The sequence below is a fragment of the Lissotriton helveticus genome, chromosome 1_2, assembly GCF_964261635.1.
Source record: "Lissotriton helveticus chromosome 1_2, aLisHel1.1, whole genome shotgun sequence".
NCBI classification, from domain to species: Eukaryota; Metazoa; Chordata; class Amphibia; order Caudata; family Salamandridae; genus Lissotriton; species Lissotriton helveticus.
This window is the reverse complement of record NC_136058.1, coordinates 336,819,311-336,842,726: the sequence shown is the minus strand read 5'-3', so window position 1 is coordinate 336,842,726 and position 23,416 is coordinate 336,819,311. Positions and strand designations below refer to the sequence as shown.

General features: G+C 39.1%; 38 non-coding genes across 38 annotated transcripts; all 38 read left to right on the top strand.

Moving 5' to 3' along the window:
* Positions 1–1,084: 1,084 nt before the first annotated feature.
* On the top strand, positions 1,085–1,157 carry TRNAA-AGC (transfer RNA alanine (anticodon AGC)). The gene has a single exon. It is a non-coding gene; the product is annotated as a tRNA-Ala (tRNA).
* Positions 1,158–1,365: 208 nt separating this feature from the next.
* TRNAK-CUU (transfer RNA lysine (anticodon CUU)) lies at positions 1,366–1,438 on the top strand. The gene has a single exon. It is a non-coding gene; the product is annotated as a tRNA-Lys (tRNA).
* Positions 1,439–2,207: 769 nt separating this feature from the next.
* On the top strand, positions 2,208–2,280 carry TRNAK-CUU (transfer RNA lysine (anticodon CUU)). Its single transcript has one exon. It is a non-coding gene; the product is annotated as a tRNA-Lys (tRNA).
* A 343-nt stretch (positions 2,281–2,623) lies between these two features.
* On the top strand, positions 2,624–2,696 carry TRNAA-AGC (transfer RNA alanine (anticodon AGC)). Its single transcript has one exon. It is a non-coding gene; the product is annotated as a tRNA-Ala (tRNA).
* A 352-nt stretch (positions 2,697–3,048) lies between these two features.
* Positions 3,049–3,121, top strand: TRNAK-CUU (transfer RNA lysine (anticodon CUU)). The gene has a single exon. It is a non-coding gene; the product is annotated as a tRNA-Lys (tRNA).
* A 344-nt stretch (positions 3,122–3,465) lies between these two features.
* On the top strand, positions 3,466–3,538 carry TRNAA-AGC (transfer RNA alanine (anticodon AGC)). Its single transcript has one exon. It is a non-coding gene; the product is annotated as a tRNA-Ala (tRNA).
* A 352-nt stretch (positions 3,539–3,890) lies between these two features.
* Positions 3,891–3,963, top strand: TRNAK-CUU (transfer RNA lysine (anticodon CUU)). The gene has a single exon. It is a non-coding gene; the product is annotated as a tRNA-Lys (tRNA).
* Positions 3,964–4,306: 343 nt separating this feature from the next.
* Positions 4,307–4,379, top strand: TRNAA-AGC (transfer RNA alanine (anticodon AGC)). The gene has a single exon. It is a non-coding gene; the product is annotated as a tRNA-Ala (tRNA).
* Positions 4,380–5,146: 767 nt separating this feature from the next.
* TRNAA-AGC (transfer RNA alanine (anticodon AGC)) lies at positions 5,147–5,219 on the top strand. The gene has a single exon. It is a non-coding gene; the product is annotated as a tRNA-Ala (tRNA).
* Positions 5,220–6,413: 1,194 nt separating this feature from the next.
* Positions 6,414–6,486, top strand: TRNAK-CUU (transfer RNA lysine (anticodon CUU)). Its single transcript has one exon. It is a non-coding gene; the product is annotated as a tRNA-Lys (tRNA).
* A 344-nt stretch (positions 6,487–6,830) lies between these two features.
* TRNAA-AGC (transfer RNA alanine (anticodon AGC)) lies at positions 6,831–6,903 on the top strand. Its single transcript has one exon. It is a non-coding gene; the product is annotated as a tRNA-Ala (tRNA).
* A 352-nt stretch (positions 6,904–7,255) lies between these two features.
* TRNAK-CUU (transfer RNA lysine (anticodon CUU)) lies at positions 7,256–7,328 on the top strand. Its single transcript has one exon. It is a non-coding gene; the product is annotated as a tRNA-Lys (tRNA).
* Positions 7,329–7,673: 345 nt separating this feature from the next.
* On the top strand, positions 7,674–7,746 carry TRNAA-AGC (transfer RNA alanine (anticodon AGC)). The gene has a single exon. It is a non-coding gene; the product is annotated as a tRNA-Ala (tRNA).
* A 352-nt stretch (positions 7,747–8,098) lies between these two features.
* Positions 8,099–8,171, top strand: TRNAK-CUU (transfer RNA lysine (anticodon CUU)). Its single transcript has one exon. It is a non-coding gene; the product is annotated as a tRNA-Lys (tRNA).
* A 769-nt stretch (positions 8,172–8,940) lies between these two features.
* Positions 8,941–9,013, top strand: TRNAK-CUU (transfer RNA lysine (anticodon CUU)). Its single transcript has one exon. It is a non-coding gene; the product is annotated as a tRNA-Lys (tRNA).
* Positions 9,014–9,774: 761 nt separating this feature from the next.
* On the top strand, positions 9,775–9,847 carry TRNAK-CUU (transfer RNA lysine (anticodon CUU)). The gene has a single exon. It is a non-coding gene; the product is annotated as a tRNA-Lys (tRNA).
* Positions 9,848–10,191: 344 nt separating this feature from the next.
* Positions 10,192–10,264, top strand: TRNAA-AGC (transfer RNA alanine (anticodon AGC)). The gene has a single exon. It is a non-coding gene; the product is annotated as a tRNA-Ala (tRNA).
* A 352-nt stretch (positions 10,265–10,616) lies between these two features.
* Positions 10,617–10,689, top strand: TRNAK-CUU (transfer RNA lysine (anticodon CUU)). Its single transcript has one exon. It is a non-coding gene; the product is annotated as a tRNA-Lys (tRNA).
* A 769-nt stretch (positions 10,690–11,458) lies between these two features.
* Positions 11,459–11,531, top strand: TRNAK-CUU (transfer RNA lysine (anticodon CUU)). Its single transcript has one exon. It is a non-coding gene; the product is annotated as a tRNA-Lys (tRNA).
* Positions 11,532–12,292: 761 nt separating this feature from the next.
* TRNAK-CUU (transfer RNA lysine (anticodon CUU)) lies at positions 12,293–12,365 on the top strand. The gene has a single exon. It is a non-coding gene; the product is annotated as a tRNA-Lys (tRNA).
* A 344-nt stretch (positions 12,366–12,709) lies between these two features.
* On the top strand, positions 12,710–12,782 carry TRNAA-AGC (transfer RNA alanine (anticodon AGC)). The gene has a single exon. It is a non-coding gene; the product is annotated as a tRNA-Ala (tRNA).
* A 352-nt stretch (positions 12,783–13,134) lies between these two features.
* Positions 13,135–13,207, top strand: TRNAK-CUU (transfer RNA lysine (anticodon CUU)). Its single transcript has one exon. It is a non-coding gene; the product is annotated as a tRNA-Lys (tRNA).
* Positions 13,208–13,976: 769 nt separating this feature from the next.
* On the top strand, positions 13,977–14,049 carry TRNAK-CUU (transfer RNA lysine (anticodon CUU)). Its single transcript has one exon. It is a non-coding gene; the product is annotated as a tRNA-Lys (tRNA).
* Positions 14,050–14,810: 761 nt separating this feature from the next.
* On the top strand, positions 14,811–14,883 carry TRNAK-CUU (transfer RNA lysine (anticodon CUU)). Its single transcript has one exon. It is a non-coding gene; the product is annotated as a tRNA-Lys (tRNA).
* Positions 14,884–15,227: 344 nt separating this feature from the next.
* On the top strand, positions 15,228–15,300 carry TRNAA-AGC (transfer RNA alanine (anticodon AGC)). The gene has a single exon. It is a non-coding gene; the product is annotated as a tRNA-Ala (tRNA).
* A 352-nt stretch (positions 15,301–15,652) lies between these two features.
* Positions 15,653–15,725, top strand: TRNAK-CUU (transfer RNA lysine (anticodon CUU)). Its single transcript has one exon. It is a non-coding gene; the product is annotated as a tRNA-Lys (tRNA).
* Positions 15,726–16,494: 769 nt separating this feature from the next.
* Positions 16,495–16,567, top strand: TRNAK-CUU (transfer RNA lysine (anticodon CUU)). Its single transcript has one exon. It is a non-coding gene; the product is annotated as a tRNA-Lys (tRNA).
* A 761-nt stretch (positions 16,568–17,328) lies between these two features.
* Positions 17,329–17,401, top strand: TRNAK-CUU (transfer RNA lysine (anticodon CUU)). Its single transcript has one exon. It is a non-coding gene; the product is annotated as a tRNA-Lys (tRNA).
* Positions 17,402–17,746: 345 nt separating this feature from the next.
* TRNAA-AGC (transfer RNA alanine (anticodon AGC)) lies at positions 17,747–17,819 on the top strand. Its single transcript has one exon. It is a non-coding gene; the product is annotated as a tRNA-Ala (tRNA).
* A 352-nt stretch (positions 17,820–18,171) lies between these two features.
* TRNAK-CUU (transfer RNA lysine (anticodon CUU)) lies at positions 18,172–18,244 on the top strand. Its single transcript has one exon. It is a non-coding gene; the product is annotated as a tRNA-Lys (tRNA).
* Positions 18,245–19,013: 769 nt separating this feature from the next.
* Positions 19,014–19,086, top strand: TRNAK-CUU (transfer RNA lysine (anticodon CUU)). The gene has a single exon. It is a non-coding gene; the product is annotated as a tRNA-Lys (tRNA).
* A 1,179-nt stretch (positions 19,087–20,265) lies between these two features.
* TRNAA-AGC (transfer RNA alanine (anticodon AGC)) lies at positions 20,266–20,338 on the top strand. Its single transcript has one exon. It is a non-coding gene; the product is annotated as a tRNA-Ala (tRNA).
* Positions 20,339–20,690: 352 nt separating this feature from the next.
* On the top strand, positions 20,691–20,763 carry TRNAK-CUU (transfer RNA lysine (anticodon CUU)). Its single transcript has one exon. It is a non-coding gene; the product is annotated as a tRNA-Lys (tRNA).
* A 761-nt stretch (positions 20,764–21,524) lies between these two features.
* Positions 21,525–21,597, top strand: TRNAK-CUU (transfer RNA lysine (anticodon CUU)). The gene has a single exon. It is a non-coding gene; the product is annotated as a tRNA-Lys (tRNA).
* A 344-nt stretch (positions 21,598–21,941) lies between these two features.
* On the top strand, positions 21,942–22,014 carry TRNAA-AGC (transfer RNA alanine (anticodon AGC)). The gene has a single exon. It is a non-coding gene; the product is annotated as a tRNA-Ala (tRNA).
* Positions 22,015–22,366: 352 nt separating this feature from the next.
* Positions 22,367–22,439, top strand: TRNAK-CUU (transfer RNA lysine (anticodon CUU)). The gene has a single exon. It is a non-coding gene; the product is annotated as a tRNA-Lys (tRNA).
* A 336-nt stretch (positions 22,440–22,775) lies between these two features.
* On the top strand, positions 22,776–22,848 carry TRNAA-AGC (transfer RNA alanine (anticodon AGC)). Its single transcript has one exon. It is a non-coding gene; the product is annotated as a tRNA-Ala (tRNA).
* A 352-nt stretch (positions 22,849–23,200) lies between these two features.
* Positions 23,201–23,273, top strand: TRNAK-CUU (transfer RNA lysine (anticodon CUU)). Its single transcript has one exon. It is a non-coding gene; the product is annotated as a tRNA-Lys (tRNA).
* Positions 23,274–23,416: the final 143 nt, after the last annotated feature.

Sequence of the window (23,416 nt, the reverse complement as noted above, 5' to 3'; positions counted from 1 at the left end):
TTTCCCATTGGTGGGAAATGTAACTTCAAGAATAAGTAGGGCATTAGTCTAGATTAACATACAGCGATATTACTCCTATTCAAGTACTAAACAGGCCAACCTGAACTGTAAAACATCCCCTAAGTGGAGGTAAGGCATCAGTTAGGAGTGAACTGAACACTCATGTAATGGGCAATTTGACGTCAAATAAAGTGTGGTAGGCATTAACATTACTTTTGAAATGTTATTCTGAGGGAGCCCACAGGGAATTAGCTCAAATGGTAGAGCGCTCGCTTAGCATGCGAGAGGTAGCGGGATCGATGCCCGCATTCTCCATTCTAAAATGTACATACATTTTATTTTTAACTTGTCATTGCCAAGCTTGTTGCATAGTAAGAACAGATAAATCACAGATGGCTTTCATATATGGTCACATCATAACAACTAAAGTGGTTTTATCAAAAGGGTTTAGGTATTCGTTAGCTTGTGAGAGCAATTTGAGTTCTTATGCAATCTCACAATGACATTTCCACAACTTCCATTTCAATTTTGTCTCATTTTACTTGACACTCTGTCCACTGAGGGATCTATAAATGATAAGTTCCTTGAAAAACGAGAGTTGAGGAATATCCAGGAACTGGTTTTCTTAATGAAAAATGATCAGTTTGCATAATACTGTAAAGAGAGAGCCCGGCTAGCTCAGTCTGTAGAGCATGAGACTCTTAATCTCAGGGGCTTGGGTTCGAGCCCCACGTTGGGCAAAAAAGAGTGATTTTTGCAGGATTATTTCATTGGATCTCATAATATGGCAATTAATCTTGCATTAGACATGCAATAACTCCCAAAAATTGTATATCTTTGGTTTCCCATTGGTGGGAAATGTAACTTCAAGATTAGGTAGGGCATTAGTCTAGATTAACATACAGCGATATTACTCCTATTCAAGTACTTAACAGGCCAACCTGAACTGTAAAACATCCCCTAAGTGGAGGTAAGGCATCAGTTAGGAGTGAACTGAACACTCATGTAATGGGCAATTTGACATCAAATAAAGTGTGGTAGGCATTACCATTACTTTTGAAATGTTATTCTGAGGGAGCACACAGGGGAATTAGCTCAAATGGTAGAGCGCTCGCTTAGCATGCGAGAGGTAGCGGGATCGATGCCCGCATTCTCCATTCTAAAATGTACATACATTTTATTTTTAACTTGTCATTGCCAAGCTTGTTGCATAGTAAGAACAGATAAATCACAGATGGCTTTCATATATGGTCCACTGAGGGATCTATAAATGATAAGTTCCTTGAAAAACAAGAGTTGAGGAATATCCAGGAACTGGTTATCTTAATGAAAAACGATCAGTTTGCATACCACTTTAAAGAGTGAGCCCGGCTAGCTCAGTCGGTAGAGCATGAGACTCTTAAACTCAGGGTCGTGGGTTCGAGCCCCACGTTGGGCGAAAATGAGTAATTTTTGCAGGATTATTGCATTGGATCTCATAATATGGCAATTCATCTTGCATTAGACATGCAATAACTCCCAAAAATTGTATATCTTTGGTTTCTCATTGGTGGGAAATGTAACTTCAAGAATAAGTAGGGCATTAGTCTAGATTAACATACAGCGATATTACTCCTATTCAAGTACTAAACAGGCCAACCTGAACTGTAAAACATCCCCTAAGTGGAGGTAAGGCATCAGTTAGGAGTGAACTGAACATTCATGTAATGGGCAATTTGACGTCAAATAAAGTGTGGTAGGCATTAACATTAGTTTTGAAATGTTATTCTGAGGGAGCCCACAGGGGAATTAGCGCAAATGGTAGAGCGCTCGCTTAGCATGCGAGAGGTAGCGGGATCGATGCCCGCATTCTCCATTCTAAAATGTACATACATTTTATTTTTAACTTGTCATTGCCAAGCTTGTTGCATAGTAAGAACAGATAAATCACAGATGGCTTTCATATATGGTCACATCATAACAACTAAAGTGGTTTTATCAAAAGGGTTTAGGTATTCGTTAGCTTGTGAGAGCAATTTGAGTTCTTATGCAATCTCACAATGACATTTCCACAACTTCCATTTCAATTTTGTCTCATTTTACTTGACACTCTGTCCACTGAGAGATCTATAAATGATAAGTTCCTTGAAAAACGAGAGTTGAGGAATATCCAGGAACTGGTTTTCTTAATGAAAAATGATCAGTTTGCATACTACTGTAAAGAGAGAGCCCGGCTAGCTCAGTCTGTAGAGCATGAGACTCTTAATCTCAGGGGCGTGGGTTCGAGCCCCACGTTGGGCAAAAACGAGTAATTTTTGCAGGATTATTTCATTGGCTCTCATAATATGGCAATTAATCTTGCATTAGACATGCAATAACTCCCAAAAATTGTATATCTTTGGTTTCCCATTGGTGGGAAATGTAACTTCAAGATTAGGTAGGGCATTAGTCTAGATTAACATACAGCGATATTACTCCTATTCAAGTACTAAACAGGCCAACCTGAACTGTAAAACATCCCCTAAGTGGAGGTAAGGCATCAGTTAGGAGTGAACTGAACACTCATGTAATGGGCAATTTGACGTCAAATAAAGTGTGGTAGGCATTAACATTACTTTGAAATGTTATTCTGAGGGAGCACACAGGGGAATTAGCTCAAATGGTAGAGCGCTCGCTTAGCATGCGAGAGGTAGCGGGATCGATGCCCGCATTCTCCATTCTAAAATGTACATACATTTTATTTTTAACTTGTCATTGCCAAGCTTGTTGCATAGTAAGAACAGATAAATCACAGATGGTTTTCATATATGGTCACATCATAACAACTAAAGGGGTTTTATCAAAAGGGTTTAGGTATTCGTTAGCTTGTGAGAGCAATTTGAGTTCTTATGCAATCTCACAATGACATTTCCACAACTTCCATTTCAATTTTGTCTCATTTTACTTGACACTCTGCTCACTGAGGGATCTATAAATGATAAGTGCCTTGAAAAACGAGAGTTGAGGAATATCCAGGAACTGGTTTTCTTAATGAAAAACGATCAGTTTGCATACTACTTTAAAGAGGGAGCCCGGCTAGCTCAGTCGGTAGAGCATGAGACTCTTAATCTCAGGGTCGTGGGTTCGAGCCCCACGTTGGGCGAAAACAAGTAATTTTTGCAGGATTATTGCATTGGATCTCATAATATGGCAATTAATCTTGCATTAGACATGCAATAACTCCCAAAAATGGTATATCTTTGGTTTCCCATTGGTGGGAAATGTAACTTCAAGATTAGGTAGGGCATTAGTCTAGATTAACATACAGCGATATTACTCCTATTCAAGTACTAAACAGGCCAACCTGAACTGTAAAACATCCCCTAAGTGGAGGTAAGGCATCAGTTAGGAGTGAACTGAACACTCATGTAATGGGCAATTTGACGTCAAATAAAGTGTGGTAGGCATTAACATTACTTTTGAAATGTTATTCTGAGGGAGCACACAGGGGAATTAGCTCAAATGGTAGAGCGCTCGCTTAGCATGCGAGAGGTAGCGGGATCGATGCCCGCATTCTCCATTCTAAAATGTACATACATTTTATTTTTAACTTGTCATTGCCAAGCTTGTTGCATAGTAAGAACAGATAAATCACAGATGGCTTTCATATATGCTCACATCATAACAACTAAAGGGGTTTTATCAAAAGGGTTTAGTTATTCGTTAGCTTGTGAGAGGAATTTGAGTTCTTATGCAATCTCACAATGACATTTCCACAACTTCCATTTCAATTTTGTCTCATTTTACTTGACACTCTGTCCACTGAGGCATCTATAAATGATAAGTTCCTTGAAAAACGAGAGTTGAGGAATATCCAGGAACTGGTTTTCTTAATGAAAAACAATCAGTTTGCATACTACTTTAAAGAGGGAGCCCGGCTAGCTCAGTCGGTAGAGCATGAAACTCTTAATCTCAGGGTCGTGGGTTCGAGCCCCACGTTGGGCGAAAACAAGTAATTTTTGCAGGATTATTGCATTAGATCTCATAATATGGCAATAATCTTGCATTAGACATGCAATAACTCCCAAAAATTGTATATCTTTGGTTTCCCATTGGTGGGAAATGTAACTTCAAGAATAAGTAGGGCATTAGTCTAGATTAACTTACAGTGATATTACTCCTATTCAAGTACTAAACAGGCCAACCTGAACTGTAAAACATCCCCTAAGTGGAGGTAAGGCATCAGTTAGGAGTGAACTGAACACTCATGTAATGGGCAATTTGACGTCAAATAAAGTGTGGTAGGCATTAACATTACTTTTGAAATGTTATTCTGAGGGAGCCCACAGGGGAATTAGCTCAAATGGTAGAGCGCTCGCTTAGCATGCGAGAGGTAGCGGGATCGATGCCCGCATTCTCCATTCTAAAATGTACATACATTTTATTTTTAACTTGTCATTGCCAAGCTTGTTGCATAGTAAGAACAGATAAATCACAGATGGCTTTCATATATGGTCACATCATAACAACTAAAGTGGTTTTATCAAAAGGGTTTAGGTATTCGTTAGCTTGTGAGAGCAATTTGAGTTCTTATGCAATCTCACAATGACATTTCCACAACTTCCATTTCAATTTTGTCTCATTTAACTTGACACTGTCCACTGAGGGATCTATAAATGATAAGTTCCTTGAAAAACGAGAGTTGAGGAATATCCAGGAACTGGTTTTCTTAATGAAAAACGATCAGTTTGCATACTACTGTAAAGAGAGAGCCCGGCTAGCTCAGTCTGTAGAGCATGAGACTCTTAATCTCAGGGGCGTGAGTTCGAGCCCCACGTTGGGCAAAAACGAGTAATTTTTGCAGGATTATTTCATTGGCTCTCATAATATGGCAATTAATCTTGCATTAGACATGCAATAACTCCCAAAAATTGTATATCTTTGGTTTCCCATTGGTGGGAAATGTAACTTCAAGATTAGGTAGGGCATTAGTCTAGATTAACATACAGCGATATTACTCCTATTCAAGTACTAAACAGGCCAACCTGAACTGTAAAACATCCCCTAAGTGGAGGTAAGGCATCAGTTAGGAGTGAACTGAACACTCATGTAATGGGCAATTTGACATCAAATAAAGTGTGGTAGGCATTACCATTACTTTTGAAATGTTATTCTGAGGGAGCGCACAGGGGAATTAGCTCAAATGGTAGAGCGCTCGCTTAGCATGCGAGAGGTAGCGGGATCGATGCCCGCATTCTCCATTCTAAAATTTACATGCATTTTATTTTTAACTTGTCATTGCCAAGCTTGTTGCATAGTAAGAACAGATAAATCACAGATGGCTTTCATATATGGTCACATCATAACAACTAAAGTGGTTTTATCAAAAGGGTTTAGGTATTCGTTAGCTTGTGAGAGCAATTTGAGTTCTTATGCAATCTCACAATGACATTTCCACAACTTCCATTTCAATTTTGTCTCATTTTACTTGACACTCTGTCCACTGAGGGATCTATAAATGATAAGTTCCTTGAAAAACGAGAGTTGAGGAATATCCAGGAACTGGTTTTCTTAATGAAAAATGATCAGTTTGCATAATATTTTAAAGAGGGAGCCCGGCTACCTCAGTCGGTAGAGCATGAGATTCTTAATCTCAGGGTCGGAGGTTCGAGCCCCACGTTGGGCGAAAACAAGTAATTTTTGCAGGATTATTGCATTGGATCTCATAATATGGCAATTAATCTTGCATTAGACATGCAATAACTCCCAAAAATTGTATATCTTTGGTTTCCCATTGGTGGGAAATGTAACTTCAAGATTAAGTAGGGCATTAGTCTAGATTAACATACAGCGATATTACTCCTATTCAAGTACTAAACAGGCCAACCTGAACTGTAAAACATCCCCTAAGTGGAGGTAAGGCATCAGTTAGGAGTGAACTGAACACTCATGTAATGGGCAATTTGACGTCAAATAAAGTGTGGTAGGCATTAACATTACTTTTGAAATGTTATTCTGAGGGAGCACACAGGGGAATTAGCTCAAATGGTAGAGCACTCGCTTAGCATGCGAGAGGTAGCGGGATCGATGCCTGCATTCTCCATTCTAAAATGTACATACATTTTATTTTTAACTTGTCATTGCCAAGCTTGTTGCATAGTAAGAACAGATAAATCACAGATGGCTTTCATATATGGTCACATCATAACAACTAAAGTGGTTTTATCAAAAGGGTTTAGGTATTCGTTAGCTTGTGAGAGCAATTTGAGTTCTTATGCAATCTCACAATGACATTTCCACAACTTCCATTTCAATTTTGTCTCATTTTACTTGACACTCTGTCCACTGAGAGATCTATAAATGATAAGTTCCTTGAAAAACGAGAGTTGAGGAATATCCAGGAACTGGTTTTCTTAATGAAAAACGATCAGTTTGCATACTACTGTAAAGAGAGAGCCCGGCTAGCTCAGTCTGTAGAGCATGAGACTCTTAATCTCAGGGGCGTGGGTTCGAGCCCCACGTTGGGCAAAAACGAGTAATTTTTGCAGGATTATTTCATTGGCTCTCATAATATGGCAATTAATTTTGCATTAGACATGCAATAACTCCCAGAAATTGTATATCTTTGGTTTCCCATTGGTGGGAAATGTAACTTCAAGATTAGGTAGGGCATTAGTCTAGATTAACATACAGCGATATTACTCCTATTCAAGTACTAAACAGGCCAACCCGAACTGTAAAACATCCCCTAAGTGGAGGTAAGGCATCAGTTAGGAGTGAACTGAACACTCATGTAATGGGCAATTTGACGTCAAATAAAGTGTGGTAGGCATTAACATTACTTTTGAAATGTTATTCTGAGGGAGCCCACAGGGGAATTAGCTCAATTGGTAGAGCTCTCGCTTAGCATGCGAGAGGTAGCGGGATCGATGCCCGCATTCTCCATTCTAAAATGTACATACATTTTATTTTTAACTTGTCATTGCCAAGCTTGTTGCATAGTAAGAACAGATAAATCACAGATGGCTTTCATATATGCTCACATCATAACAACTAAAGGGGTTTTATCAAAAGGGTTTAGGTATTCGTTAGCTTGTGAGAGGAATTTGAGTTCTTATGCAATCTCACAATGACATTTCCACAACTTCCATTTCAATTTTGTCTCATTTTACTTGACACTCTGTCCACTGAGGGATCTATAAATGATAAGTTCCTTGAAAAACGAGAGTTGAGGAATATCCAGGAACTGGTTTTCTTAATGAAAAACGACCAGTTTTCATACTACTTTAAAGAGGGAGCCCGGCTAGCTCAGTCGGTAGAGCATGAGACTCTTAATCTCAGGGTCGTGGGTTCGAGCCCCACATTGGGCGAAAACAAGTAATTTTTTTCAGGATTATTGCATTGGATCTCATAATATGGCAATTAATCTTGCATTAGACATGCAATAACTCCCAAAAATTGTATATCTTTGGTTTCCCATTGGTGGGAGATGTAACTTCAAGATTAGGTAGGGCATTAGTCTAGATTAACATACAGCGATATTACTCCTATTCAAGTACTTAACAGGCCAACCTGAACTGTAAAACATCCCCTAAGTGGAGGTAAGGCATCAGTTAGGAGTGAACTGAACACTCATGTAATGGGCAATTTGACATCAAATAAAGTGTGGTAGGCATTACCATTACTTTTGAAATGTTATTCTGAGGGAGCACACAGGGGAATTAGCTCAAATGGTAGAGCGCTCGCTTAGCATGCGAGAGGTAGCGGGATCGATGCCCGCATTCTCCATTCTAAAATGTACATACATTTTATTTTTAACTTGTCATTGCCAAGCTTGTTGCATAGTAAGAACAGATAAATCACAGATGGCTTTCATATATGGTCACATCATAACAACTAAAGTGGTTTTATCAAAAGGGTTTAGGTATTCGTTAGCTTGTGAGAGCAATTTGAGTTCTTATGCAATCTCACAATGACATTTCCACAACTTCCATTTCAATTTTGTCTCATTTTACTTGACACTCTGTCCACTGAGGGATCTATAAATGATAAGTTCCTTGAAAAACAAGAGTTGAGGAATATCCAGGAACTGGTTTTCTTAATGAAAAACGATCAGTTTGCATTCTACTTTAAAGAGGGAGCCCGGCTAGCTCAGTCGGTAGAGCATGAGACTCTTAATCTCAGGTTCGTGGGTTCGAGCCCCACGTTGGGCGAAAACGAGTAATTTTTGCAGTATTTTTGCATTGGATCTCATAATATGGCAATTCATCTTGCATTAGACATGCAATAACTCCCAAAAATTGTATATCTTTGGTTTCCCATTGGTGGGAAATGTAACTTCAAGATTAGGTAGGGCATTAGTCTAGATTAACATACAGCGATATTACTCCTATTCAAGTACTAAACAGGCCAACCTGAACTGTAAAACATCCCCTAAGTGGAGGTAAGGCATCAGTTAGGAGTGAACTGAACACTCATGTAATGGGCAATTTGACGTCAAATAAAGTGTGGTAGGCATTAACATTACTTTTGAAATGTTATTCTGAGGGAGCCCACAGGGGAATTAGCTCAAATGGTAGAGCGCTCGCTTAGCACGCGAGAGGTAGCGGGATCGATGCCCCCATTCTCCATTCTAAAATGTACATACATTTTATTTTTAACTTGTCATTGCCAAGCTTGTTGCATAGTAAGAACAGATAAATCACAGATGGCTTTCATATATGGTCACATCATAACAACTAAAGGGGTTTTATCAAAAGGGTTTAGGTATTCGTTAGCTTGTGAGAGCAATTTGAGTTCTTATGCAATCTCACAATGACATTTCCACAACTTCCATTTCAATTTGGTCTCATTTTACTTGACACTCTGTCCACTGAGGGATCTATAAATGATAAGTTCCTTGAAAAACAAGAGTTGAGGAATATCCAGGAACTGGTTTTCTTAATGAAAAACAATCAGTTTGCATACTACTTTAAAGAGGGAGCCCGGCTAGCTCAGTCGGTAGAGCATGAGACTCTTAATCTCAGGGTCGTGGGTTCGAGCCCCACGTTGGGCGAAAACGAGTAATTTTTGCAGGATTATTGCATTGGATCTCATAATATGGCAATTAATCTTGCATTAGACATGCAATAACTCCCAAAAATTGTATATCTTTGGTTTCCCACCATGTAACTTCAAGATTAGGTAGGGCATTAGTCTAGATTAACATACAGCGATATTACTCCTATTCAAGTACTAAACAGGCCAACCTGAACTGTAAAACATCCCCTAAGTGGAGGTAAGGCATCAGTTAGGAGTGAACTGAACACTCATGTAATGGGCAATTTGACGTCAAATAAAGTGTGGTAGGCATTAACATTACTTTTGAAATGTTATTCTGAGGGAGCCCACAGGGGAATTAGCTCAAATGGTAGAGCGCTCGCTTAGCACGCGAGAGGTAGCGGGATCGATGCCCCCATTCTCCATTCTAAAATGTACATACATTTTATTTTTAACTTGTCATTGCCAAGCTTGTTGCATAGTAAGAACAGATAAATCACAGATGGCTTTCATATATGGTCACATCATAACAACTAAAGGGGTTTTATCAAAAGGGTTTAGGTATTCGTTAGCTTGTGAGAGCAATTTGAGTTCTTATGCAATCTCACAATGACATTTCCACAACTTCCATTTCAATTTGGTCTCATTTTACTTGACACTCTGTCCACTGAGGGATCTATAAATGATAAGTTCCTTGAAAAACAAGAGTTGAGGAATATCCAGGAACTGGTTTTCTTAATGAAAAACGATCAGTTTGCATTCTACTTTAAAGAGGGAGCCCGGCTAGCTCAGTCGGTAGAGCATGAGACTCTTAATCTCAGGTTCGTGGGTTCGAGCCCCACGTTGGGCGAAAACGAGTAATTTTTGCAGTATTTTTGCATTGGATCTCATAATATGGCAATTCATCTTGCATTAGACATGCAATAACTCCCAAAAATTGTATATCTTTGGTTTCCCATTGGTGGGAAATGTAACTTCAAGATTAGGTAGGGCATTAGTCTAGATTAACATACAGCGATATTACTCCTATTCAAGTACTTAACAGGCCAACCTGAACTGTAAAACATCCCCTAAGTGGAGGTAAGGCATCAGTTAGGAGTGAACTGAACACTCATGTAATGGGCAATTTGACATCAAATAAAGTGTGGTAGGCATTACCATCACTTTTGAAATGTTATTCTGAGGGAGCACACAGGGGAATTAGCTCAAATGGTAGAGCGCTCGCTTAGCATGCGAGAGGTAGCGGGATCGATGCCCGCATTCTCCATTCTAAAATGTACATACATTTTATTTTTAACTTGTCATTGCCAAGCTTGTTGCATAGTAAGAACAGATAAATCACAGATGGCTTTCATATATGGTCACATCATAACAACTAAAGTGGTTTTATCAAAAGGGTTTAGGTATTCGTTAGCTTGTGAGAGCAATTTGAGTTCTTATGCAATCTCACAATGACATTTCCACAACTTCCATTTCAATTTTGTCTCATTTTACTTGACACTCTGTCCACTGAGGGATCTATAAATGATAAGTTCCTTGAAAAACAAGAGTTGAGGAATATCCAGGAACTGGTTTTCTTAATGAAAAACGATCAGTTTGCATTCTACTTTAAAGAGGGAGCCCGGCTAGCTCAGTCGGTAGAGCATGAGACTCTTAATCTCAGGTTCGTGGGTTCGAGCCCCACGTTGGGCGAAAACGAGTAATTTTTGCAGTATTTTTGCATTGGATCTCATAATATGGCAATTCATCTTGCATTAGACATGCAATAACTCCCAAAAATTGTATATCTTTGGTTTCCCATTGGTGGGAAATGAAACTTCAAGATTAGGTAGGGCATTAGTCTAGATTAACATACAGCGATATTACTCCTATTCAAGTACTAAACAGGCCAACCTGAACTGTAAAACATCCCCTAAGTGGAGGTAAGGCATCAGTTAGGAGTGAACTGAACACTCATGTAATGGGCAATTTGACGTCAAATAAAGTGTGGTAGGCATTAACATTACTTTTGAAATGTTATTCTGAGGGAGCCCACAGGGGAATTAGCTCAAATGGTAGAGCGCTCGCTTAGCACGCGAGAGGTAGCGGGATCGATGCCCCCATTCTCCATTCTAAAATGTACATACATTTTATTTTTAACTTGTCATTGCCAAGCTTGTTGCATAGTAAGAACAGATAAATCACAGATGGCTTTCATATATGGTCACATCATAACAACTAAAGGGGTTTTATCAAAAGGGTTTAGGTATTCGTTAGCTTGTGAGAGCAATTTGAGTTCTTATGCAATCTCACAATGACATTTCCACAACTTCCATTTCAATTTGGTCTCATTTTACTTGACACTCTGTCCACTGAGGGATCTATAAATGATAAGTTCCTTGAAAAACAAGAGTTGAGGAATATCCAGGAACTGGTTTTCCTAATGAAAAACAATCAGTTTGCATACTACTTTAAAGAGGGAGCCCGGCTAGCTCAGTCGGTAGAGCATGAGACTCTTAATCTCAGGGTCGTGGGTTCGAGCCCCACGTTGGGCGAAAACGAGTAATTTTTGCAGGATTATTGCATTGGATCTCATAATATGGCAATTAATCTTGCATTAGACATGCAATAACTCCCAAAAATTGTATATCTTTGGTTTCCCACCATGTAACTGCAAGATTAGGTAGGGCATTAGTCTAGATTAACATACAGCGATATTACTCCTATTCAAGTACTAAACAGGCCAACCTGAACTGTAAAACATCCCCTAAGTGGAGGTAAGGCATCAGTTAGGAGTGAACTGAACACTCATGTAATGGGCAATTTGAAGTCAAATAAAGTGTGGTAGGCATTAACATTACTTTTGAAATGTTATTCTGAGGGAGCCCACAGGGGAATTAGCTCAAATGGTAGAGCGCTCGCTTAGCACGCGAGAGGTAGCGGGATCGATGCCCCCATTCTCCATTCTAAAATGTACATACATTTTATTTTTAACTTGTCATTGCCAAGCTTGTTGCATAGTAAGAACAGATAAATCACAGATGGCTTTCATATATGGTCACATCATAACAACTAAAGGGGTTTTATCAAAAGGGTTTAGGTATTCGTTAGCTTGTGAGAGCAATTTGAGTTCTTATGCAATCTCACAATGACATTTCCACAACTTCCATTTCAATTTGGTCTCATTTTACTTGACACTCTGTCCACTGAGGGATCTATAAATGATAAGTTCCTTGAAAAACAAGAGTTGAGGAATATCCAGGAACTGGTTTTCTTAATGAAAAACGATCAGTTTGCATTCTACTTTAAAGAGGGAGCCCGGCTAGCTCAGTCGGTAGAGCATGAGACTCTTAATCTCAGGTTCGTGGGTTCGAGCCCCACGTTGGGCGAAAACGAGTAATTTTTGCAGTATTTTTGCATTGGATCTCATAATATGGCAATTCATCTTGCATTAGACATGCAATAACTCCCAAAAATTGTATATCTTTGGTTTCCCATTGGTGGGAAATGTAACTTCAAGATTAGGTAGGGCATTAGTCTAGATTAACATACAGCGATATTACTCCTATTCAAGTACTTAACAGGCCAACCTGAACTGTAAAACATCCCCTAAGTGGAGGTAAGGCATCAGTTAGGAGTGAACTGAACACTCATGTAATGGGCAATTTGACATCAAATAAAGTGTGGTAGGCATTACCATTACTTTTGAAATGTTATTCTGAGGGAGCACACAGGGGAATTAGCTCAAATGGTAGAGCGCTCGCTTAGCATGCGAGAGGTAGCGGGATCGATGCCCGCATTCTCCATTCTAAAATGTACATACATTTTATTTTTAACTTGTCATTGCCAAGCTTGTTGCATAGTAAGAACAGATAAATCACAGATGGCTTTCATATATGGTCACATCATAACAACTAAAGTGGTTTTATCAAAAGGGTTTAGGTATTCGTTAGCTTGTGAGAGCAATTTGAGTTCTTATGCAATCTCACAATGACATTTCCACAACTTCCATTTCAATTTTGTCTCATTTTACTTGACACTCTGTCCACTGAGGGATCTATAAATGATAAGTTCCTTGAAAAACAAGAGTTGAGGAATATCCAGGAACTGGTTTTCTTAATGAAAAACGATCAGTTTGCATTCTACTTTAAAGAGGGAGCCCGGCTAGCTCAGTCGGTAGAGCATGAGACTCTTAATCTCAGGTTCGTGGGTTCGAGCCCCACGTTGGGCGAAAACGAGTAATTTTTGCAGTATTTTTGCATTGGATCTCATAATATGGCAATTCATCTTGCATTAGACATGCAATAACTCCCAAAAATTGTATATCTTTGGTTTCCCATTGGTGGGAAATGAAACTTCAAGATTAGGTAGGGCATTAGTCTAGATTAACATACAGCGATATTACTCCTATTCAAGTACTAAACAGGCCAACCTGAACTGTAAAACATCCCCTAAGTGGAGGTAAGGCATCAGTTAGGAGTGAACTGAACACTCATGTAATGGGCAATTTGACGTCAAATAAAGTGTGGTAGGCATTAACATTACTTTTGAAATGTTATTCTGAGGGAGCCCACAGGGGAATTAGCTCAAATGGTAGAGCGCTCGCTTAGCACGCGAGAGGTAGCGGGATCGATGCCCCCATTCTCCATTCTAAAATGTACATACATTTTATTTTTAACTTGTCATTGCCAAGCTTGTTGCATAGTAAGAACAGATAAATCACAGATGGCTTTCATATATGGTCACATCATAACAACTAAAGGGGTTTTATCAAAAGGGTTTAGGTATTCGTTAGCTTGTGAGAGCAATTTGAGTTCTTATGCAATCTCACAATGACATTTCCACAACTTCCATTTCAATTTGGTCTCATTTTACTTGACACTCTGTCCACTGAGGGATCTATAAATGATAAGTTCCTTGAAAAACAAGAGTTGAGGAATATCCAGGAACTGGTTTTCTTAATGAAAAACAATCAGTTTGCATACTACTTTAAAGAGGGAGCCCGGCTAGCTCAGTCGGTAGAGCATGAGACTCTTAATCTCAGGGTCGTGGGTTCGAGCCCCACGTTGGGCGAAAACGAGTAATTTTTGCAGGATTATTGCATTGGATCTCATAATATGGCAATTAATCTTGCATTAGACATGCAATAACTCCCAAAAATTGTATATCTTTGGTTTCCCACCATGTAACTTCAAGATTAGGTAGGGCATTAGTCTAGATTAACATACAGCGATATTACTCCTATTCAAGTACTAAACAGGCCAACCTGAACTGTAAAACATCCCCTAAGTGGAGGTAAGGCATCAGTTAGGAGTGAACTGAACACTCATGTAATGGGCAATTTGAAGTCAAATAAAGTGTGGTAGGCATTAACATTACTTTTGAAATGTTATTCTGAGGGAGCCCACAGGGGAATTAGCTCAAATGGTAGAGCGCTCGCTTAGCACGCGAGAGGTAGCGGGATCGATGCCCCCATTCTCCATTCTAAAATGTACATACATTTTATTTTTAACTTGTCATTGCCAAGCTTGTTGCATAGTAAGAACAGATAAATCACAGATGGCTTTCATATATGGTCACATCATAACAACTAAAGGGGTTTTATCAAAAGGGTTTAGGTATTCGTTAGCTTGTGAGAGCAATTTGAGTTCTTATGCAATCTCACAATGACATTTCCACAACTTCCATTTCAATTTGGTCTCATTTTACTTGACACTCTGTCCACTGAGGGATCTATAAATGATAAGTTCCTTGAAAAACAAGAGTTGAGGAATATCCAGGAACTGGTTTTCTTAATGAAAAACGATCAGTTTGCATTCTACTTTAAAGAGGGAGCCCGGCTAGCTCAGTCGGTAGAGCATGAGACTCTTAATCTCAGGTTCGTGGGTTCGAGCCCCACGTTGGGCGAAAACGAGTAATTTTTGCAGTATTTTTGCATTGGATCTCATAATATGGCAATTCATCTTGCATTAGACATGCAATAACTCCCAAAAATTGTATATCTTTGGTTTCCCATTGGTGGGAAATGTAACTTCAAGATTAGGTAGGGCATTAGTCTAGATTAACATACAGCGATATTACTCCTATTCAAGTACTTAACAGGCCAACCTGAACTGTAAAACATCCCCTAAGTGGAGGTAAGGCATCAGTTAGGAGTGAACTGAACACTCATGTAATGGGCAATTTGACATCAAATAAAGTGTGGTAGGCATTACCATTACTTTTGAAATGTTATTCTGAGGGAGCACACAGGGGAATTAGCTCAAATGGTAGAGCGCTCGCTTAGCATGCGAGAGGTAGCGGGATCGATGCCCGCATTCTCCATTCTAAAATGTACATACATTTTATTTTTAACTTGTCATTGCCAAGCTTGTTGCATAGTAAGAACAGATAAATCACAGATGGCTTTCATATATGGTCACATCATAACAACTAAAGTGGTTTTATCAAAAGGGTTTAGGTATTCGTTAGCTTGTGAGAGCAATTTGAGTTCTTATGCAATCTCACAATGACATTTCCACAACTTCCATTTCAATTTTGTCTCATTTTACTTGACACTCTGTCCACTGAGGGATCTATAAATGATAAGTTCCTTGAAAAACAAGAGTTGAGGAATATCCAGGAACTGGTTTTCTTAATGAAAAACGATCAGTTTGCATTCTACTTTAAAGAGGGAGCCCGGCTAGCTCAGTCGGTAGAGCATGAGACTCTTAATCTCAGGTTCGTGGGTTCGAGCCCCACGTTGGGCGAAAACGAGTAATTTTTGCAGTATTTTTGCATTGGATCTCATAATATGGCAATTCATCTTGCATTAGACATGCAATAACTCCCAAAAATTGTATATCTTTGGTTTCCCATTGGTGGGAAATGAAACTTCAAGATTAGGTAGGGCATTAGTCTAGATTAACATACAGCGATATTACTCCTATTCAAGTACTAAACAGGCCAACCTGAACTGTAAAACATCCCCTAAGTGGAGGTAAGGCATCAGTTAGGAGTGAACTGAACACTCATGTAATGGGCAATTTGACGTCAAATAAAGTGTGGTAGGCATTAACATTACTTTTGAAATGTTATTCTGAGGGAGCCCACAGGGGAATTAGCTCAAATGGTAGAGCGCTCGCTTAGCACGCGAGAGGTAGCGGGATCGATGCCCCCATTCTCCATTCTAAAATGTACATACATTTTATTTTTAACTTGTCATTGCCAAGCTTGTTGCATAGTAAGAACAGATAAATCACAGATGGCTTTCATATATGGTCACATCATAACAACTAAAGGGGTTTTATCAAAAGGGTTTAGGTATTCGTTAGCTTGTGAGAGCAATTTGAGTTCTTATGCAATCTCACAATGACATTTCCACAACTTCCATTTCAATTTGGTCTCATTTTACTTGACACTCTGTCCACTGAGGGATCTATAAATGATAAGTTCCTTGAAAAACAAGAGTTGAGGAATATCCAGGAACTGGTTTTCTTAATGAAAAACAATCAGTTTGCATACTACTTTAAAGAGGGAGCCCGGCTAGCTCAGTCGGTAGAGCATGAGACTCTTAATCTCAGGGTCGTGGGTTCGAGCCCCACGTTGGGCGAAAACGAGTAATTTTTGCAGGATTATTGCATTGGATCTCATAATATGGCAATTAATCTTGCATTAGACATGCAATAACTCCCAAAAATTGTATATCTTTGGTTTCCCACCATGTAACTTCAAGATTAGGTAGGGCATTAGTCTAGATTAACATACAGCGATATTACTCCTATTCAAGTACTAAACAGGCCAACCTGAACTGTAAAACATCCCCTAAGTGGAGGTAAGGCATCAGTTAGGAGTGAACTGAACACTCATGTAATGGGCAATTTGACGTCAAATAAAGTGTGGTAGGCATTAACATTACTTTTGAAATGTTATTCTGAGGGAGCCCACAGGGGAATTAGCTCAAATGGTAGAGCGCTCGCTTAGCACGCGAGAGGTAGCGGGATCGATGCCCCCATTCTCCATTCTAAAATGTACATACATTTTATTTTTAACTTGTCATTGCCAAGCTTGTTGCATAGTAAGAACAGATAAATCACAGATGGCTTTCATATATGGTCACATCATAACAACTAAAGGGGTTTTATCAAAAGGGTTTAGGTATTCGTTAGCTTGTGAGAGCAATTTGAGTTCTTATGCAATCTCACAATGACATTTCCACAACTTCCATTTCAATTTGGTCTCATTTTACTTGACACTCTGTCCACTGAGGGATCTATAAATGATAAGTTCCTTGAAAAACAAGAGTTGAGGAATATCCAGGAACTGGTTTTCTTAATGAAAAACGACCAGTTTTCATACTACTTTAAAGAGGGAGCCCGGCTAGCTCAGTCGGTAGAGCATGAGACTCTTAATCTCAGGGTCGTGGGTTCGAGCCCCACATTGGGCGAAAACAAGTAATTTTTTTCAGGATTATTGCATTGGATCTCATAATATGGCAATTAATCTTGCATTAGACATGCAATAACTCCCAAAAATTGTATATCTTTGGTTTCCCATTGGTGGGAGATGTAACTTCAAGATTAGGTAGGGCATTAGTCTAGATTAACATACAGCGATATTACTCCTATTCAAGTACTTAACAGGCCAACCTGAACTGTAAAACATCCCCTAAGTGGAGGTAAGGCATCAGTTAGGAGTGAACTGAACACTCATGTAATGGGCAATTTGACATCAAATAAAGTGTGGTAGGCATTACCATTACTTTTGAAATGTTATTCTGAGGGAGCACACAGGGGAATTAGCTCAAATGGTAGAGCGCTCGCTTAGCATGCGAGAGGTAGCGGGATCGATGCCCGCATTCTCCATTCTAAAATGTACATACATTTTATTTTTAACTTGTCATTGCCAAGCTTGTTGCATAGTAAGAACAGATAAATCACAGATGGCTTTCATATATGGTCACATCATAACAACTAAAGTGGTTTTATCAAAAGGGTTTAGGTATTCGTTAGCTTGTGAGAGCAATTTGAGTTCTTATGCAATCTCACAATGACATTTCCACAACTTCCATTTCAATTTTGTCTCATTTTACTTGACACTCTGTCCACTGAGGGATCTATAAATGATAAGTTCCTTGAAAAACAAGAGTTGAGGAATATCCAGGAACTGGTTTTCTTAATGAAAAACGATCAGTTTGCATTCTACTTTAAAGAGGGAGCCCGGCTAGCTCAGTCGGTAGAGCATGAGACTCTTAATCTCAGGTTCGTGGGTTCGAGCCCCACGTTGGGCGAAAACGAGTAATTTTTGCAGTATTTTTGCATTGGATCTCATAATATGGCAATTCATCTTGCATTAGACATGCAATAACTCCCAAAAATTGTATATCTTTGGTTTCCCATTGGTGGGAAATGTAACTTCAAGATTAGGTAGGGCATTAGTCTAGATTAACATACAGCGATATTACTCCTATTCAAGTACTAAACAGGCCAACCTGAACTGTAAAACATCCCCTAAGTGGAGGTAAGGCATCAGTTAGGAGTGAACTGAACACTCATGTAATGGGCAATTTGACGTCAAATAAAGTGTGGTAGGCATTAACATTACTTTTGAAATGTTATTCTGAGGGAGCCCACAGGGGAATTAGCTCAAATGGTAGAGCGCTCGCTTAGCACGCGAGAGGTAGCGGGATCGATGCCCCCATTCTCCATTCTAAAATGTACATACATTTTATTTTTAACTTGTCATTGCCAAGCTTGTTGCATAGTAAGAACAGATAAATCACAGATGGCTTTCATATATGGTCACATCATAACAACTAAAGGGGTTTTATCAAAAGGGTTTAGGTATTCGTTAGCTTGTGAGAGCAATTTGAGTTCTTATGCAATCTCACAATGACATTTCCACAACTTCCATTTCAATTTGGTCTCATTTTACTTGACACTCTGTCCACTGAGGGATCTATAAATGATAAGTTCCTTGAAAAACAAGAGTTGAGGAATATCCAGGAACTGGTTTTCTTAATGAAAAACAATCAGTTTGCATACTACTTTAAAGAGGGAGCCCGGCTAGCTCAGTCGGTAGAGCATGAGACTCTTAATCTCAGGGTCGTGGGTTCGAGCCCCACGTTGGGCGAAAACGAGTAATTTTTGCAGGATTATTGCATTGGATCTCATAATATGGCAATTAATCTTGCATTAGACATGCAATAACTCCCAAAAATTGTATATCTTTGGTTTCCCACCATGTAACTTCAAGATTAGGTAGGGCATTAGTCTAGATTAACATACAGCGATATTACTCCTATTCAAGTACTAAACAGGCCAACCTGAACTGTAAAACATCCCCTAAGTGGAGGTAAGGCATCAGTTAGGAGTGAACTGAACACTCATGTAATGGGCAATTTGACGTCAAATAAAGTGTGGTAGGCATTAACATTACTTTTGAAATGTTATTCTGAGGGAGCCCACAGGGGAATTAGCTCAAATGGTAGAGCGCTCGCTTAGCACGCGAGAGGTAGCGGGATCGATGCCCCCATTCTCCATTCTAAAATGTACATACATTTTATTTTTAACTTGTCATTGCCAAGCTTGTTGCATAGTAAGAACAGATAAATCACAGATGGCTTTCATATATGGTCACATCATAACAACTAAAGGGGTTTTATCAAAAGGGTTTAGGTATTCGTTAGCTTGTGAGAGCAATTTGAGTTCTTATGCAATCTCACAATGACATTTCCACAACTTCCATTTCAATTTGGTCTCATTTTACTTGACACTCTGTCCACTGAGGGATCTATAAATGATAAGTTCCTTGAAAAACAAGAGTTGAGGAATATCCAGGAACTGGTTTTCTTAATGAAAAACGACCAGTTTTCATACTACTTTAAAGAGGGAGCCCGGCTAACTCAGTCGGTAGAGCATGAGACTCTTAATCTCAGGGTCGTGGGTTCGAGCCCCACATTGGGCGAAAACAAGTAATTTTTTTCAGGATTATTGCATTGGATCTCATAATATGGCAATTAATCTTGCATTAGACATGCAATAACTCCCAAAAATTGTATATCTTTGGTTTCCCATTGGTGGGAGATGTAACTTCAAGATTAGGTAGGGCATTAGTCTAGATTAACATACAGCGATATTACTCCTATTCAAGTACTTAACAGGCCAACCTGAACTGTAAAACATCCCCTAAGTGGAGGTAAGGCATCAGTTAGGAGTGAACTGAACACTCATGTAATGGGCAATTTGACATCAAATAAAGTGTGGTAGGCATTACCATTCCTTTTGAAATGTTATTCTGAGGGAGCACACAGGGGAATTAGCTCAAATGGTAGAGCGCTCGCTTAGCATGCGAGAGGTAGCGGGATCGATTCCCGCATTCTCCATTCTAAAATTTACATACATTTTATTTTTAACTTGTCATTGCCAAGCTTGTTGCATAGTAAGAACAGATAAATCACAGATGGCTTTCATATATGGTCACATCATAACAACTAAAGTGGTTTTATCAAAAGGGTTTAGGTATTCGTTAGCTTGTGAGAGCAATTTGAGTTCTTATGCAATCTCACAATGACATTTCCACAACTTCCATTTCAATTTTGTCTCATTTTACTTGACACTCTGTCCACTGAGGGATCTATAAATGATAAGTTCCTTGAAAAACAAGAGTTGAGGAATATCCAGGAACTGGTTTTCTTAATTAAAAATGATCAGTTTGCATTCTACTTTAAAGAGGGAGCCCGGCTAGCTCAGTCGGTAGAGCATGAGACTCTTAATCTCAGGTTCGTGGGTTCGAGCCCCACGTTGGGCGAAAACGAGTAATTTTTGCAGGATTATTGCATTGGATCTCATAATATGGCAATTCATCTTGCATTAGACATGCAATAACTCCCAAAAATTGTATATCTTTGGTTTCCCACCATGTAACTTCAAGATTAGGTAGGGCATTAGTCTAGATTAACATACAGCGATATTACTCCTATTCAAGTACTAAACAGGCCAACCTGAACTGTAAAACATCCCCTAAGTGGAGGTAAGGCATCAGTTAGGAGTGAACTGAACACTCATGTAATGTGCAATTTGACTTCAAATAAAGTGTGGAAGGCATTAACATTACTTTTGAAATGTTATGCTGAGGGAGCACACAGGGGAATTAGCTCAAATGGCAGAGCGCTTGCTTAGCAAGCGAGAGGTAGTGGGATCGATGCCCGCATTCTCCATTCTAAAATGTACATACATTTTATTTTTAACTTGTCATTGCCAAGCTTGTTGCATAGTAAGAACAGATAAATCACAGATGGCTTTCATATATGGTCACATCATAACAACTAAAGGGGTTTTATCAAAATGGTTTAGGTATTCGTTAGCTTGTGAGAGCAATTTGAGTTCTTATGCAATCTCACAATGACATTTCCACAACTTCCATTTCAATTTTGTCTTATTTTACTTGACACTCTGTCCACTGAGGGATCTATAAATGATAAGTTCCTTGAAAAACAAGAGTTGAGGAATATCCAGGAACTGGTTTTCTTAATGAAAAACGATCAGTTTGCATTCTATTTTAAAGAGGGAGCCCGGCTAGCTCAGTCGGTAGAGCATGAGACTCTTAATCTGAGGGTCGTGGGTTCGAGCCCCACGTTGGGCGAAAACGAGTAATTTTTGCAGGATTATTGCATTGGATCTCATAATATGGCAATTAATCTTGCATTAGACATGCAATACCTCCCAAAAATTGTATATCTTTGGTTTCCCATTGGTGGGAGATGTAACTTCAAGATTATGTAGGGCATTAGTCTAGATTAACATACAGCGATATTACTCCTATTCAAGTACTTAACAGGCCAACCTGAACTGTAAAACATCCCCTAAGTGGAGGTAAGGCATCAGTTAGGAGTGAACTGAACACTCATGTAATGGGCAATTTGACATCAAATAAAGTGTGGTAGGCATTACCATTACTTTTGAAATGTTATTCTGAGGGAGCACACAGGGGAATTAGCTCAAATGGTAGAGCGCTCGCTTAGCATGCGAGAGGTAGCGGGATCGATGCCCGCATTCTCCATTCTAAAATGTACATACATTTTATTTTTAACTTGTCATTGCCAAGCTTGTTGCATAGTAAGAACAGATAAATCACAGATTTCTTTCATATATGGTCACATCATAACAACTAAAGTGGTTTTATCAAAAGGGTTTAGGTATTCGTTAGCTTGTGAGAGCAATTTGAGTTTTTATGCAATCTCACAATGACATTTCCACAACTTCCATTTCAATTTTGTCTCATTTTACTTGACACTCTGTCCACTGAGGGATCTATAAATGATAAGTTCCTTGAAAAACAAGAGTTGAGGAATATCCAGGAACTGGTTTTCTTAATGAAAAACGATCAGTTTGCATACTACTTTAAAGAGGGAGCCCGGCTAGCTCAGTCGGTAGAGCATGAGACTCTTAATCTCAGGGTCGTGGGTTCGAGCCCCACGTTGGGCGAAAACGAGTAATTTTTGCAGGATTCTTGCATTGGATCTCATAATATGGCAATTAATCTTGCATTAGACATGCAATAACTCCCAAAAATTGTATATCTTTGGTTTCCCACCATGTAACTTCAAGATTAGGTAGGGCATTAGTCTAGATTAACATACAGCGATATTACTCCTATTCAAGTACTAAACAGGCCAACCTGAACTGTAAAACATCCCCTAAGTGGAGGTAAGGCATCAGTTAGGAGTGAACTGAACACTCATGTAATGTGCAATTTGACTTCAAATAAAGTGTGGAAGGCATTAACATTACTTTTGAAATGTTATGCTGAGGGAGCACACAGGGGAATTAGCTCAAATGGTAGAGCGCTCGCTTAGCAAGCGAGAGGTAGTGGGATCGATGCCCGCATTCTCCATTCTAAAATGTACATACATTTTATTTTTAACTTGTCATTGCCAAGCTTGTTGCATAGTAAGAACAGATAAATCACATATGGCTTTCATATATGGTCACATCATAACAACTAAAGGGGTTTTATCAAAATGGTTTAGGTATTCGTTAGCTTGTGAGAGCAATTTGAGTTCTTATGCGATCTCACAATGACATTTCCACAACTTCCATTTCAATTTTGTCTTATTTTACTTGACACTCTGTCCACTGAGGGATCTATAAATGATAAGTTCCTTGAAAAACAAGAGTTGAGGAATATCCAGGAACTGGTTTTCTTAATGAAAAACGATCAGTTTGCATTCTACTTTAAAGAGGGAGCCCGGCTAGCTCAGTCGGTAGAGCATGAGACTCTTAATCTGAGGGTCGTGGGTTCGAGCCCCACGTTGGGCGAAAACGAGTAATTTTTGCAGGATTATTGCATTGGATCTCATAATATGGCAATTAATCTTGCATTAGACATGCAATACCTCCCAAAAATTGTATATCTTTGGTTTCCCATTGGTGGGAGATGTAACTTCAAGATTATGTAGGGC